We start from the raw sequence: 16838 nt of genomic DNA on the forward strand, positions 1-16838 counted from the left end.
GTCTCTCATATTGTTCATGAAACTATGAGTGATATGTGAATTTATGAACAATGTTTATTAACACTTTATCAAATAAAGAAGTGACCAAAATAAAAGTTATAGATAGTGATGAGTTCAACAACTTTTATGTTCACAACTTTTGTAGTTGAAATTATTTATGGTTTTAAAATCTTTTTTGAAGTTGCCATTTATTGAAATTCAAAATTTGAACTATTCAAATTTTGTCAAATAAAAAGATAGCAAAAATAAAAGTTATAGATAGTGATGTGTTCAACAACTTTTATATTCATCACCTTTACATCTGAAATCATTTAGTTGTTTAAAATCAAGTTTGAAGTTGTTATTTTATGAAATTCAAAATTTGAATTATCCAAAATTGGTGACAAAGATAGATGAACAAACTAAATTGATAGAGCATGATTTTAGAAAATTGTATGAAAAACCCTATCAAATTTGGAGTTAGTATAAGGATGAAAAACTAGTCATAAGTTTTAGCCACAGATTAAAAAGAAAAATCACACTTGTTCATCGTTGATCATTATGAATAGTTGTGATTTTTCTTTTTAATCTCTGAGTAGAATTTATTACTAGTCTTTCTCCCTCATACTAACTTCAAATATGATGATTTTCTTTCCTAAAATTTTCTAAAATCATGCCCTATCAAGTTACTATATTGATTTTGTCATTATTTTCGTTTGACAAAGTTTGAGCAATTCAAATTTTTAAATTTAAAAAATAATAAATTCTAACAAGATTTTGAAACACCAAATGATTTCAGCTGAAAAAGTGATGAATACCAAAGATGTATAACTCATTAAGATCTACAACTTTTATTTTGGTTGATTCATCATCTAACAAAGTGATAGTTAACATTGTTCACATTTGAATGTCTCTCATATAGTTCATAAAACTATGAGTGATATGTGAATTTGTGAATAATATTTACTAACACTTTATCAAATGAAGATGTGATCAAAACAAAAATTGTAGATAGTGATGAGTTTAACAAGTTTTATGTTCATAACTTTTATAGTAGAAATCATTTAAGGTTTTAGAATCTTTTTTAAAGTTGCCATTTATTGAAATTCTAAATTTGAATTGTTCAAATTTTGTCAAATGAAAAGTTGACAAAAATAAAAGTTGTAGATAGTGATGTGTTCAACAACTTTAATATTCATCACATTTACAACTAAAATCATTTAGTGGTTTAAAATCAGGTTTGAAGTTGTCATTTTCTGAAATTCAAAATTTGAATTATCCAAATTTAGTGACAAAGATAGATGACCAGACTAAAATGATAGAGCATGATTTTAGAAAATTATAGGAAAAAATAATCATATTTGGAGTTAGTATGAGGGAGAAAAACTAGTTACAAGTTTCAGCCACAGATTAAAAAAAGAAATCACACTTGTTCATCATTGATCATCATAAATAGTTGTGATTTTTTTGTTTTTAATCTCTGGGTAAAATTCGTTACTAGTCTTTCTCCCTCATACTAACTACAAATGTTATGATTTTTTTTTCATAAAATTTCTTAAAATTATCCCCTATCGAGTTACTATATTGATTTTATCATTATTCTCGTTTAACAAAGTTTGAGCAATTTAAATTTTAAAATTTAAAAAAATGACAAGTTCTAACAAGATTTTAAAACACCAAATGATTTCAGCTGAAAAAGTGATGAATACCAAAGATGTATAACTCATTAAGATATACAACTTTTATTTTGGTTGTTCCTTTATCTGACAAAGAGATAGTTAACATTGTTCACAAATCAATATGTCTCTCATATAGTTCATGAAACTATGAATGATATATAAATTTGTGGACAATGTTTATTAACACTTTGTTAAATGAATAAGTGACCAAAATAAAAGTTATAGATAGTGACGAGTTCAACAACTTTTATATTCACAACTTTTATAGTTGAAATCATTTAAGGTTTCAAAATCTTTTTTAAAGTTACCATTTATTAAAATTCAAAATTTGAACTGTTCAAATTTTGTCAAATGAAAAGATGACAAAAATAAAAGTTATAGATAGTGATGTGTTCAACAACTTTAATATTCATCACCTTTACATCTAAAATTATTTAGTGGTTTAAAATTAGGTTTAAAGGTGTTATTTTCTAAAATTCAAAATTTAAATTATCCAAAATTAATGACAAAGATAGATGAATAGACTAAAATGATAGAGCATGATTTTAGAAAAATTGTAAAAAAAACCATCATATTTGGAGTTAGTATGAGGGAGAAAAACTAGTTACAAGTTTCAGCCACAGATTAAAAAGAGAAATTACACTAGTTCATCATTGATCATTATGAACAGTTGTGATTTTTTTTAATCTCTGGGTAAAATTTGTAACTAGTCTTTCTCCCTCATACTAACTCCAAATGTAATGATGTTTTCCTAAAATTTTGTACAATCATGCTCTATCAAGTTACTGTATTGATTTTATCATTATTTTTGTTTGACAAAGTTTTAGCAATTTAAATTTTCAAATTTAAAAAAAATTAGAAGTTCTAACAAAATTTTGAACACACCAAATAAGTTCAGCTAAAAATGTGATGAATACCAAAGATGTATAACTCATTAAGATCTACAACTTTTATTTTGTTATTTCTTCATCTGATAAAGTAATAGTAAACATTATTCATAAATCAATATGTCTCTCATATAGTTCATTAAACTATGAGTGATATGAATTTGTGAACAATATTTACTAACACTTTGTCAAATGAAGAAGTGACCAAAATAAAAGTTGTATATAGGGATGAGTTCAACAACTTTTATGTTCACAACTTTTATAGTTGAAATCATTTAAGGTTTTAAAATCTTTTTTAAAGTTACCATTTATTAAAATTCAAAATTTAAACTGTTCAAATTTTGTCAAATAAAAAGACGGCACAAATAAAAGTTACATATAGTGATGTGTTCAACAACTTTTATATTTATCACCTTTATATCTAAAATCATTTAGTTGTTTAAATCCGGTTTGAAGTTGTCATTTTCTGAAATTTCAAAATAGGAATTATCTAAAATTGGTGACAAAGATAGATGAACAGACTAAAATGATAGAGCATGATTTTAGAAAATTGTAGGAAAAACCCAATCATATTTGGAGTTAGTATGAGAGAGAAAAACTAGTCCAAGTTTCAGTCACAGATTAAAAAGAGAAATTCCACTTGTTCATCATTGATCATTATGAATAGTTGTGATTTTTCTTTTTAATCTCTGAGTAGAATTTGTAACTAGTCTTTCTCCCTAATACTAACTCTAAATGTGATGATTTTTTTCTAAAATTTTCTAAAATCATGACCTGTCAAGTTACTGTGTTGATTTTGTCATTATTTTTGTTTGACAAAATTTGAGCAATTCAAATTTTTAAATTTAAAAAATGATAAGTTCTAACAAGATTTTGAAACACCAAATGATTTTAGCTGAAAAAGTTATGAATACCAAAGATGTATAACTCATTAAGATCTACAACTTTTATTTTGATTGTTTCTTCATCTAACAAAGAGATAGTTAACATTGTTCAAAAATCAATATGTCTCACATAGTTCATGAAACTTTGAGTGATATGTGAATTTGTGAATAATGCTTACTAACACTTTATCAAATGAAGAAGTGACCAAAATAAAAATTGGAGATAGTGATGAGTTCAACAACTTTTATGTTCATGACTTTTATAGTTGAAATCATTTAATATTTCAAAATCTTTTTTGAAGTTGCCATTTATTAAAATTCAAAATTTGAACTGTTCAAATTTTGTCAAATAAAAAGATGACAAAAATAAAAGTTGTAGATAGTGATGTGTTCAACAACTTTAATATTCATCATCTTTACAGCTGAAATCATTTATTAGTTTAAAATCAGGTTTGAAGTTATCATTTTTTGAAATTCAAAATTTGAATTATCCAAACTTGGTGACAAACATAGATGAACAAACTAAAATGATAGAGCATGATTTTAGAAAATTGTAGGAAAAAACCCATCAAATTTGGTGTTAGTATAAGGATGAAAAACTAGTCACAAATTTTAGCCACAGATTAAAAAGAGAAATCACACTTGTTCGTCATTGATCATTATGAACATTTGTGATTTTTCTTTTTAATCTCTGAGTAGAATTTGTTACTAGTCTTTCTCCCTTATACTAACTTCAAATGTGATGATTTTTTTTCCTAAAATTTTCTAAAATCATGCCCTATCAAGTTACTGTGTTGATTTTGTCATTATTTTTGTTTGACAAAGTTTGAGCAATTCAAATATTTAAATTTAAAAAACAACAAATTCTAACAAGATTTTGAAACATCAAATGATTTCAGCTAAAAAAGTGAGGAATACCAAAGATGTATAACTCATTAAGATCTACAACTTTTATTTTAGTTATTTCTTCATCTGACAAAGTGATAGTTAACATTATTCATAAATCAACATGTCTCTCATATAGTTCAAGAAACTATGAGTGATATGAGAATTTATGAAACATGTTTACTAACACTTTGTCAAATGAAGAAGTGACCAAAATAAAAGTTGTAGATAGTGATGAGTTCAACAACTTTTATGTTCAGGACTTTTGTAGTTAAAATCATTTAGGGTTTCAAAATCTTTTTTGAAGTTGCCATTTATTGAAATTCAAAATTTAAACTGTTCAAATTATGTCAAATGAAAAGATGGCAAAAATAAAAGTTGTAGATTGTGATATATTGAACAACTTTTATATTTATCACCTTTACTGCTGAAATCATTTAGTGGTTTAAAATCAGGTTTAAAGTTATCATTTTCTTAAATTCAAAATTTAAATTATCCAAAATTCGTGACAAAGATAGATGACCAGACTAAAATGATAGAGTATAATTTTAGAAAATTGTTGGAACAAAACCATCATATTTGGAGTTAGTATGAGGGAGAAAAACTAGTTACAAGTTTCAGCCATGGATTAAAAAAAGAAATCACACTTGTTCATCATTGATCATTATGAATAGTTATCATTTTTCTTTTTAATCTCTGAGTAGAATTTGTAACTAGTCTTTCTCTCTCATACTAACTTCAAATATGATGATTTTTTTCCTAAAATCATGCCCTACAAGTTACTGTGTTGATTTTGTCATTATTTTTGTTTCATAAAGTTTGAGCAATTCAAATTTTCAAATTTAAAAAATGATAAGTTCTAACAAGATTTTGAAACACCAAATGATTTTAGCAGAAAATGTGATGAATACCAAAGATGTATAACTCATTAAGATCTATGACTTTTATTTTGGTTATTTCTTCATCTGACAAAGTGATAGTAAACTTTGTTCACAAATCAATGTCTCTCATATAATTTATGAAACTATGAGTGATATGTGAATTTATGAACAAGGTTTACTAACACTTTGTCAAATAAAGAAGTGACCAAAATAAAAGTTGTAGATAGTGATAAATTCAACAACTTTTATGTTCATGACTTTTGTAGTTGAAATCATTTAAGGTTTCAAAATCTTTTTTAAAGTTGCCATTTAGTGAAATTCAAAATTTGAACAGTTCAAATTTTATCAAATGAAAAGATGATAAAAATAAAAATTGTAGATAGTGATGTGTTCAACAACTTTTATATTCGTCACTTTTACAGCTGAAATCATTCAGTGATTTAAAATCTGGTTTGAAGTTGTCATTTTCTGAAATTCAAAATTTAAATTATCCAAAATTAGTGACAAAGATAGATGATCAGACTAAAATGATAGAGCATGATTTTAGAAAATTATAGAAAAAAAACCATCATATTTAGAGTTAGTATGAGGGAGAAAAACTAGTTATAAGTTTCGGCCACAGATTAAAAACACAAATCACACTTGTTCATCATTGATCATCATGAACAGTTATGATTTTTCTTTTTAATATCTGGTTAATATTTGTTACTAGCCTTTCTCCCTCATACTAACTACAAATGTTATGATTTTTTTATAAAATTTCCTAAAATTATGCCCTATCAAGTTACTATATTGATTTTGTCATTATTCTTGTTTGACAAGGTTTGAGCAATTCAAATTTTCAAATTTAAAAAAAATGACAAGTTCTAACAAGATTTTGAAACACCAAATGATTTCAGCTGAAAAAGTGATGAATACAAAAGATGTATAACTCATTAAGATCTACAACTTTTATTTTGGTTGTTTCTTCATCTGACAAAGTGATAGTTAACATTATTCATAAATCAACATGTCTCTCATATAGTTCAAGAAACTATGAGTGATATGTGAATTTATGAGCAATATTTACTAACACTTTGTCAAATGAAGAAGTGACTAAAATAAAAGTTGTAGATATTGATGAGTTCAACATCTTTTATGTTCAGGACTTTTGTAGTTGAAATCATTTAAGGTTTTAAATTTTTTTGGAAGTTGCCATTTATTAAAATTCAAAATTTGAACTGTTCAAATTTTGTTACTTGAAAAGAAGACAAAAATAAAAGTTATAGATAGTGATGTGTTCAACAACTTTTATATTCATCACCTTTACAGCTGAAATCATTTAGTGGTTTAAAATTAGGTTTGAAGTTATTATTTTCTGAAATTCAAAATTTGAAGTATCCAAAATTAGTGACAAAGATAGATGATCAAACTAAAATGATAGAGCATGATTTTAGAAAATTATAGGAAAAAACTATCATATTTGGAGTTAGTATGAGGGAGAAAAACTAGTTACAAGTTTTAACCACAAATTAAAAAGAGAAATCACATTTATTCATCATTGATCATCATGAGCAATTATGATTTTTCTTTTTAATCTCTGGGTTAAATTTGTAACTAGTCTTTCTCCCTCATACTAACTACAAATGCGATGATTTTTTCCTAGAATTTTCTAAAATCATGCCATATCATGTTACTGTATTGATTTTGTCATTATTTTCGTTTGACAAAGTTTGAGCATTTCAAATTTAAAAAAATAACAAGTTCTAACAAGATTTTAAAACACCAAATGATTTCAGCTGAAAAAGTGATGAATACCAAAGAAGTATAACTCATTAAAATCTACCACTTTTATTTTGCTTGTTTCTTCATTTGATAAAGTGATAGTAAATATTTTTCACAAATCAATGTCTCTCATATAGTTTATGAAACTATGAGTGATATATGAATTTGTGAACAATATTTACTAACACTTTGTCAAATAAAAAGAAGACAAAAATAAAAGTTGTATATAGTGATGTGTTCAACAACTTTTATATTCATCACCTTTACATTTGAAATCATTTATTGATTGAAAATCAGGTTTGAAGTTGTTATTTTTTTAAATTCAAAATTTAAATTATCTAAAATTGGAGATAAAGATAGATGACCAGATTAAAATGATAGAGCATGATTTTAGAAAATTATAGGAAAATAACCATCATATTTAGAGTTAGTATGTGAGAGAAAAACTAGTTATAAGTTTCTGTCACAGATTAAAAAGAGAAATCACACTTATTCATCATTGATCATTATAAATAGTTTGATTTTTCTTTTTAATCTCTGGGTAAAATTTGTAACTAGTCTTTCTCCCTCATACTAACTCCAACTATGATGATTTTTTTTCTAAAATTTTATATAATCATGCCCTATCAAGTTACTTTGCTGATTTTGTCATTATTTTCATTTGACAAAGTTTGAGCAATTTAAATTTTCAAATTAAAAAAATGACAACATCTAACAAGATTTTGAAACACCAAATAATTTCAGCTAAAAAAATGATGAATATCAAAGATGTATAGCTCATTAAGATCTACAACTTTTATTTTGCTTGTTTTTTCATCTGATAAAGTAATAGAAAATATTGTTTATAAATCAATATGTCTCTCATATAGTTCATGATACTATGCATGGTATGTGAATTTGTGAACAATGTTTTCTAACACTTTATCAAATGAAGAAATGACCAAAATAAAAGTTGTAGATAGTGATGAGTTCAACAACTTTTATGTTCACGACTTTTATAGTTGAAATTATTTAAGGTTTTAAAACCTTTTTTGAGGTTGTCATTTATTGAAATTCAAAATTTAAACTGTTCAAATTTTGTCAAATAAAAAGATGACACAAATAAAAGTTGTAGATAGTGATATGTTCAACAACTTTTATATTCATCACCTTTACAGCTAAAATTATTTAGTGGTTTAAAATCAGGTTTGAAGTTGTCATTTTCTTAAATTCAAAATTTGAATTATCCAAAATTGGTGACAAAGATAGATGACTAGACTAAAATGATAGAGCATGATTTTAGAAAATTTTAGGAAAAACCCCATCATATTTGGAGTTAGTATGAGGGGAAAAACTAGTTATAAGTTTTAGCCATAGATTAAAAAGAGAAATCACACTTGTTCATCATTGATCATCATGAATAGTTGTGATTTTTCTTTTTTATCTCTAGGTAAATTTATAACTAGTCTTTCTCCCTCATACTAACTCCAAATGTGATGATTTTTTCCTAAAATTTTCTACAATCATGCTGTATCAAGTTGTTGTGTTGATTTTGTCTTTATTTTTGTTTGACAAAGTTTGAGCAATTTAAAATTTCAAATTTAAAAAAATGATAAGTTCTAACAAGATTATGAAACACCAAATGATTTTAGCAGAAAAAGTGATAAATACCAAAGATGTATAACTTATTAAGATCTATAACTTTTATTTTGGTTGTTTCTTCATCTCACAAAGTGATAGTAAATATTGTTCACAAATCAACATATCTTTAATATAGTTCATAAAACTATGCATGATATGTGAATTTTTGAACAATATTTACTAACACTTTATCAAATGAAGAAGTGACCAAAATAAAAGTTGTAGATAGTTATGAGTTCAACAACTTTTTTGTTCATGACTTTTATAGTTGAAATCATTTAAGGTTTCAAAATCTTTTTGAGGTTTTCGTTTATTGAAATTCAAAATTTGAACTGTTCAAATTTTATCAAATGAAAAGAAGACAAAAATAAAAGTTGTATATAGTGATGTGTTCAACAACTTTTATATTCATCACCTTTACATCTGAAATCATTTAGTGGTTTAAAATCAGGTATGAAGTTGTCATTTTCTAAAATTCAAAATTTACATTATCCAAAATTGGTGACAAATATAGATGACCAGACTAAAATGATAGAGCATGATTTTAGAAAATTATAGAAAAAACCATCATATTTGGAGTTAGTATGTGGGAGAAAAACTAGTTACAAGTTTTTACCACAGATTAAAAAGAGAAATCACACTTGTTCATCATTGGTCATTATGAACAGTTGTGATTTTTCTTTTTAATCTCTGGTTAAAATTTGTAACAAGTCTTTCTCCCTCATACTAACTCCAATTGTGATGATTTTTTTTTCTAAAATTTTCTAAAATCATGCTTTATCAAGTTACTTTGTTGATTTTGTCATTATTTTTGTTTGACAAAGTTTGAGCAATTTAAATTTTCAAATTTAAAAAAATGACAACATCTAACAAGATTTTGAAACACAAAATGATTTCAGCTAAAAAGTGATGAATACTAAAGATATATAGCTCATTAAGATCTATGTCACACCCAATTTTAAGGATAAAATTGAATGCACAAAACTCGTGTGTGCCCATGAATTAATCACACACACAAGCTGACAAATTACATATAGTATCATCATGGTGTCTCATACATCAGAGTTATAATAAAACTTAGTCTTATACATCACAGCGGAAAAATAAAAAGATAATAAAACTCTCGTGGGCTTTATCACAGGGAAGGTCAACTGGTTGACCACAAGCCTAAAAATCCTCCAGGAAATTCTCATACCCGTTGTCATCTGTTACCCATCTAGGATTTTTATCCAAGTAAAGAAAATAAACAAGTGTAAGTACATTCCGTACTTAACAAGCTAACATGGGGTTATGAAGCTCAAAAAGGATTGACTCTGGTTTACTACAGTTAGCATTTTTAGTACGACAAACTTTTATTATCAAATATTATCAAGTTGTGCTTAAGCTCCCATTTAATCCCCATAAGAACATATATCAGGGTCAAGTGTACCATATGTCATCATTGAACAACCTTAAATGATCATCAACAAGTAACCAGTTATTCTATGAGTTTTCCGGGCTGCTCGTAACCGTGAGCACGACTGTTATAACAGTTTGTTACCCTCTGTAGAGGTGGTGCACATTCACCGCAAGTCATGATCCTCATATGCCCGGGTTAATTACTCCCATGTCACTACCAAGGTGAGCGGGCAGGGTACACTATGAAGCCATTTCATAGGTTTCCCTAACAAGTTAGGGCCGCTAGGTTTCATTGGCAGGCAAATGTAGGGACCCCCCTTTCCTATGGCACATATCGATCATGGCTATACACATAGGAACAGAGGCAGCCCTATACCCAAAGTGGCAAGCCCCATTTGCGCCAAAAAGGTAACCTCTAACTAGCTAGGAAAGATCCTATTACTGAGCTAAAGTCAGAGCCATATGACTCTCCTGGTTGCACTGTCAGTCCCAGCTTTTGCCGATAGATAAGTCCTTATGGAGGGCCGGGTGCAACATGAACAAAGGTTATTTGCACTTTCGCCCTATGGAACAGTTGTTATAAATCATGTTACTCACTTTGTTCCATAGTATCATTCATCAACATATATATCAAGTTCAGTTAGAGCACTAGCAATCTACCCATATGCATTTAACCCATAGGAGACAAGGAACAGGATAATCAATCACTAGGTTGTCCTTACGGGTATCAAAATTAGACACATACAAACGAGTAATTGATTAAAGTGAAATAGGACATCAAGGAAGGCCCATGCTATACTTGCCTTGGTTCACGAACTCATGCTGGTCCTGCTGGTCATCGAAGAGTTCTTGGTCTCCAACGTTTTCCTCACCGTCTGAACGCGACAAACACAACAACATACAACATTCCAAAAGCATTCATGCAAAGCAAACATTCCTATCATTAGAATAGTACACCAATAGTATTGAAATCAATATAAAATGTTTGTAAAACTAATCTACGTCTCGCTATGATCACGTCAACGCGAAGTTCACGAAAAACAGAGCTATAATGCGAAAGTTATGATTTAAATGGGGTTTCCTATAGCCATATATTTAATTAAATCTAATCATGAAATTAAAAAGTTCCAAACTTTACTATAAGTAGCTCCAACATGTAGCTTATGAAATTATGAAGCTAACGCGATTTGAATGGATCAATTCGGAGCTAAAACGACAATTTTATAAGCGAAACAGTTCAAATGACATTTCTGTAAATACTGAAAACGTATTTTTGACTTAAGCCGTGGAGTTTACGCTTTCCAATCGAGATTGCGCATTCGGGGAAATACATTTTGGACTACGGGTTAGGACTTAGAAAAGTCCAGGGACTCTTTTGCAAAACAGCCACGCGAAGGGGTAACTTCTAATCCTGGCCATTGATCTCGCGATGGGCGGTTGAGAATAAACCGAGGAGGGAGAACAAGGGGGGGAGGGGGGCTGGACGGAACAGTGCCCTAGGCGTCCAGGCGCCATGGCCAGCGGCATGAAGGACTCGGTCACGCGCGGTTAGGGGCTAGGGTTCACCAAACGAACACCCGAGGGCACCGGTGAGCGTGGGGGAAGAGGAGGGTCGCGGCCATGCCGTTTCGGCGGCCGGGAACAGTGGGTAGCACGGTGGCCGCCATGGCCGGCAACCATGGCTCGTGGAGCTCATGGCCAAGGCTCAAGAAGCCAAGAAACGAGAAACGAAAAGCATGGGAGGAGAGGGGAGAGTACGGCGATGTTCACCATGGCGAAAAATCGGAGCGGAGGTGGCTCGGTGACAGTGGTTCACGCGGAGGCGGACGGCGGAGCTCGGAGACCTCGGGGCGGCGGTTGTTGGGGCCTCTGGTGCATGAGCGAGGATGAAATTGGAGCGGGGAGTGAAAGAGGGACGCGCGGGAGGGGCTCGGCTCTTAAAAAGAGACCAAGGAGCGGGCGACGCGCCCACGATGCGTGAGGAGCGGGCGCGGTTGCGGCTCAACCGCCGCTGCGGTTGCGGGTCGCGCGGGAGGAAGTTGGGGGGAAGAACTAACCAGCGGGCCCAGCTGGCAGCGGCTAAGAGCGAAGGAGGCATGCCGGTTGGGCTGGCATGGCTCGCTGGGCCAAGCAGCCGAGGCACGCGGCGGTTGCGGCAGGGAGAAGGGGAGCTGGGCCGATGCGGCTGACGCGCGAGGCTGCTGGGCTGGCGCGGCTGCTGGGCTAGGGCTGCGGATGCTGGGCCAAGCGGGCCGAAAACAAGGAAGAAGGGGGAGAAGAGAAAAAGAATTTTTTTTCCTTTTTCCAACAATTTTCCAAATTTCATTTTCAATTAGATTTTGAATTCATTTGGAATTTGAATCAAAACTATTCATCACAAAAATAAATATGCAGCAGCATGTATGCATCACTTGTAGCTAATCTTAATCTTATATTTGATTTTAGTTTTATAAAAATTATTTGTTTCCTATATTTCAATGCTCACCAAAAATGCTTAAATAAATCAATTTGGTTATTTCTAGAAAATGCAAATTTAGGATGTTACAATTCTACCCCCCTTAAGATGAATCTCGTCCTCGAGATTCGGGTGATTGCTTACTCAAACAGTTGGGGATAAGTCTTTCTCAGATTCTCTTCTCTTTCCCAAGTAGCTTCATCCTCTGTATACCGATTCCACTGCACCTTGCACATCTTTATGATTTGGCTTCTCGTAACTCTTAAGGCAATTTCCAAGATCTTTATCGGATACTCTTCATAAGTAAGATCTTCCTTGACAACAAGTTCTTCCAAAGGAATTTGTTCTTCTGGTATCCTCAGACCAATATCGAAGGTCAGCTCTCTTCTATGGGTATCAGTGTAACTCTTCTATCGGGACTGAGCTACTCTCAAATTGTCTCTAATCATTCTCACTTGTTCTTCTGCGTTTCTAAGGACATCGGGACCAAACACTTGAGTTTCTCCAGTCTGATTCTAGAACAAAGGTGTTCTACACTTACGTCCATACAACGCCTCGAAAGGTGCCATCTTGAGGCTCTTCTGATAACCGTTGTTGTACGAGAACTCTGCGTAAGGCAGACTCTTATCCCAACTATCACTATACTGAAGTGCATAGGCTCTCAACATATCTTCCAAAATCTGGTTGATCCTTTCAATCTGTCCATCAGTTTGCGGGTGGTAAGTAGAACTGAAATTCAACTTTGTCCCCAAGGATCTATGCACTTTATGCCAGAATTGCGATGTAAATTGGGTGTCTCTATCCGACACAATTTTCTTGGGAACACCATGTAAGCACACTATTCTTTCCATGTACAACTCTGCTAATCTTGCACCATTATAGGTAGTCTTGACTGGTAAAAAGTGAGCAACCTTGGTGAGTCGATCCACTATTACCCATATTAAATCATAACCTCTTTGAGTGCGGGGCAGTACTACAATAAAATCCATACCAACTTTTTCCCATTTCCATTCAGGAATCTTCATTGGTTGTAGTAACCCTGTAGGTCTTTGATGCTCAGCTTTCACTCTTTGACAAGTGTCACACAAAGCCACATATTCTACCACATCTCTCTTCAATCCATACCACCAATACTTCTCCTTGAGATCTAAGTACATCTTGGTACTACCAGGATATATAGAGTAAGCAAACTCATGGGCCTCTTGCAGAATTGCATCTCAGATAGCTTTCACTTTAGGTACACATATCCTTTTCCCGAACCAAAGAGTTCCATTCTCATCCATTCTGAATCTAGGTGCCTTCCTAAGCACTACATTCTCTGTTATCTTTTTAAGTTTTTCATCCTCCAATTGACCTTTGTGTATCTCTTTTTCCAAAGTAGGCTCTATCACCAATTCCATTGCATTAGTGACCAGGCCCAAGTTGAGATACTTCATTTCAGCACACAACTCTGCTGACATAGATGTTATCTGAAGTCCATTAGCATAGCTCTTTCTGCTAAGTGCATCAGCTACGACGTTTCCCTTTCCCGGGTGATAATGCACTTCCAAATCATAGTCTTTGATCAATTCCAACCAACGACGTTGTCTTAGATTCAGACCTGATTGGGTAAAGATATACTTTAAACTCTTATGATCAGTATAGATATCACTCTTATGTCCAATTAGATAATGTCTCCAGATCTTCAAAGCATGAACCACAGCTGCCAATTCCAAGTCATGAGTAGGATAATTCAACTCATGCTTCCTTAGTTGTCTAGATGCATATGCAACCACTCTTCCTTCTTGCATAAGCACACATCCAAGACCCAAACGGGATGCATCACAATATATAGAGAAGTTCTTGTTTAAATTGGGCAAGATTAATACTGAAGCTGTGGTCAATCTCTTCTTTAGCTCTTCAAAGTTTTCCTGATATTTATCCGACCATACATACTTAGCATTCTTTTCCAACAGAGCTATCATGGGCTTGGCTAGCTTGGAAAAACCTTCAATGAACCTTTGGTAATATCCAGCTAATCCCAAAAAGCTATGAATCTCACTTACAGTTGTTGGTGGTTTCCAATTCAGTACATCTTGCACTTTGCCTAGATCCACTGCTATTCCACCATTGGAGACAACATGACCCAGAAAAGAGACTTCCTTTAACCAAAACTCACACTTGCTCCGCTTAGCGTACAATTTATGTTCTCTAAGCTTTTGCAAGACCAACCTTATGTGTTCCACATGTTCTTCTTCAGTCTTGGAGAATATTAGTATGTCATCTATGAATACTACCACAAATTTATCCAAAAACTCCATGAACACCTTATTCATTAGATACATGAAGCATGTAGGTGCATTGGTCAATCCAAAAGACATAACGGTGTACTCATATAATTCATACCGTGTAGTGAATGTTGTCTTGGGTATGTCCGAATTCTGAATCTTAAGCTGATGATAACCAGATCGGAGATCAATCTTGGAGAACACATGAGCTCCTCTCAACTGATCAAACAAATCATCAATCCTAGGCAAAGGGTATTTATTCTTAATGGTAACCTCATTAAGTGAGCGGTAATCCACACACATCCGTTGACTACCATCCTTCTTATCCACAAAGATCACAGGGGCACCCCATGGAGAAGAACTAGGGCGTATGAAACCTTTTTCTTGCAACTCTTTTAGTTGTTTCTTAAGCTCTTCTAATTCATTAACTCCCATTCTATATGGACGTTTAGCTATTGGTGTAGTTCTAGGTAATAATTCAATAATGAATTTAATGTCTCGGTCAGGTGGCATACCTAGCAAGTCATCGGGGAAGACATCTGGGAACTCCTCCATGACACGATCTTGTTCATTGACTTCACCATCTAGCTGGTTCACTGTGGCTGTAGGCTGAGCTTGCACTACCACTTCTACACAGATTCTATCCCCATTGAGTGATGTCACAACCACAGATTTCTCCTGACACTGAATCACTGCCCAGTGTTGTTTCATCCAATCCATACCTAGGATAAGATCAATTCCTGCTATTCTCAACACAATAGGCTTCACCTTGAAGTCTACCCCCCTTAAGGAAATGCTAGTTAAGGGGCTCCAATAAGAAGCGGGCATACTACCTCCTGGGGAATTCACTAGTATGGGGTTTTTCATGGCACACAAAGGTACGCTATGCATTCTAACAAAAGCTTAGGAGATAAAAGAATGCGAAGCACCAAAATCAAAAAGTACGGTAGCAGAAATAGAGTTGACACTGAACGTACCCAACATGACCTCAGGCGTCTCCTGAGCTACATCAGATGACACATAGTTCACCTTTGCTGTGAGAGGTGATCGGTCGTTGAACTTCTGATTATTGGTCTTATTCTGAGGTGCTTGCTGGTTCTGCTTCTTAGGACACTGATGAGCATAGTGACCTACTTCTCCACATCGGTAACATGCATTGGGATTGTTGGGTGCACCACTCTTCATAGGAGCATTGTTAGGCACTCCCTAGCATGTTGCAGGATTGCTGGTCTGTTGTGGGGTATGCTGATTTCCAAACTGTTGCTGGTACTGAGGGCATTGCTGGAACTAGTTCCGCTGAGGATACTGACCACGGTTTCCCTGGTGAGTTGGTCCTTGATTTCTCTACTGGAAACCTTGCTGGGGATAAGCATGTGGGCGAGTGTTGCTTCCAGAAGCTTGCCCTTGGAGCCTTCTTTTCTTAGCTTCCATCTCCTTGCGCTTATCATCAATCACGATTGCGTGATTCACCAAGGACTGGAAGTTAGGATAAGTATTAGACATCAGCTGGAGCTGCAGTCCATCATAGAGTCCCTTGAGGAAATGGCGTTGCTTATCCTTGTCATCCGCTACATCATTAGGAGCGTAGCATGATAGTTGGGCGAACTTGTCTCGATATTCCGTCACAGTCATTGATCCTTGCTTGAGAGATCTAAATTCTTCCTACTTCAGTTCCACTAGTCCATCAGGAATATGGTAGGACTGGAAACTGTCCTTGAATTCCTACCAAGTGATAGCAGGGGCATTATTGGGATGTCCAAACTGGAATGATTCTCACCAATCCTAAGCAGCTCCTTGGAGTTGCCCAGAGGCGTACAACACCTTCTCAAGGTCGTTGCATTGTGCTATGTTCAGTTGTTTCTCCACAGCATGCAACCAATCATCGGCCTCCATAGGGTCTGAGGCATGGGTGAACACCGGTGCATGACCTTTCATAAACTCTCCACACTTATCTCTAACCTAGACAGGCGGTGGCCCTCTTGTAGGTTCATTGTCCAAGCGCTGCATCATAGCTTGCATCAGCTGTGCTTGCATTCTCAATATCTGTTCCATGGTCACAGGTGGCGGTGGTGGATTTATGAGAGCATCACGCCCACAACCATGGCCTCTTCCTCTTCCTCCTCTTGCGGCCATCTATTT

The sequence above is a fragment of the Miscanthus floridulus genome, chromosome 19 (genome assembly GCF_019320115.1).
Source record: "Miscanthus floridulus cultivar M001 chromosome 19, ASM1932011v1, whole genome shotgun sequence".
Taxonomy (NCBI): Eukaryota; Viridiplantae; Streptophyta; class Magnoliopsida; order Poales; family Poaceae; genus Miscanthus; species Miscanthus floridulus.